Source organism: Penaeus monodon, chromosome 31 (assembly GCF_015228065.2).
Source record: "Penaeus monodon isolate SGIC_2016 chromosome 31, NSTDA_Pmon_1, whole genome shotgun sequence".
In the NCBI taxonomy this organism is placed as follows: Eukaryota; Metazoa; Arthropoda; class Malacostraca; order Decapoda; family Penaeidae; genus Penaeus; species Penaeus monodon.
Window position 1 is genome coordinate 62,047 of NC_051416.1, and position 920 is coordinate 62,966.

A 920-nucleotide genomic window follows, 5' to 3' on the forward strand; every position below is an offset into this window, starting at 1 on the left:
GAAAAAATATATGATACTAAAGGAGCTATTAAATAAAATAATGTAAACACAGCAAAAAAAGTAAACAAAGCCATAGGCTACTGTAAAAAAGTGAAGACACATGAAAAGACATTATCAGTATAAATGAGAAGCACAAACAAAGATATGCAAAGTAAATAGTAGAACAAGAACAATGAAAGTAAAGCTAAAATCTCCCCTTCAACTTTTGCAACCCAGTTTTTAAGATATCACTACCACCATTACCATTTTCAACTTCCCAGAAAAATGTTTCTTAATGAAATGGAAAGATATTTGCTGAAAATGCACTCACCTCTGGGTAGCAGTTGAAGTCATACTCTGCCACTATTTTCTCGAAGGTCACTTGGACGAAATCCTCCAACAGAAAATGTAGCTCCCATACCTGCATGGTCTCAGTCCCACCATGTCTTAGCACTTCAGGGTAGTGATCCACCTCCTCCATAAAAGCCTGTCAGTACTGGGAACAGAGACAGTTCTTGCAAAGGCCACATCTACCAGCTTTATTATTTTCCTTCTCTGCTCTGGTTGTCTGAACCCTGAATGGCAGTTGACAGCAGCACACTTCACCATGTTGACAAAGTGAAATCTGCAGGAGAAACATCTTTAAAACAGTATCTAAATCTATATATTTGTCTAAGAATTGTAAATGAAAGCATACTTACAAAATGAATATGGTGCTGCAACTTCTCACCTTGACCATCGAGTCCATTATACAGCCAGCAGTCTCAAATTAAATGGTTCTAACTCGCACTTTTTGCTCCATGATGATAGTAATACTACAACTGCAGGTTCCTTTAATAAAATGAGTATTTTCTCAAAACTTTTAATACAATTTACACTTTACAAAACTTTGAACAAATGACTTTAAACCTTATTTACAAGGTAATTTTTTCCAGACATGT

The 920-nt window shown here is 35.7% G+C and overlaps 1 pseudogene; it reads right to left on the reverse strand.

The window, feature by feature from the left end:
• Positions 1-726: 726 nt before the first annotated feature.
• Positions 727-920, reverse strand: part of LOC119592802 — a 3,656-nt pseudogene continuing 3,462 nt past the window's right edge.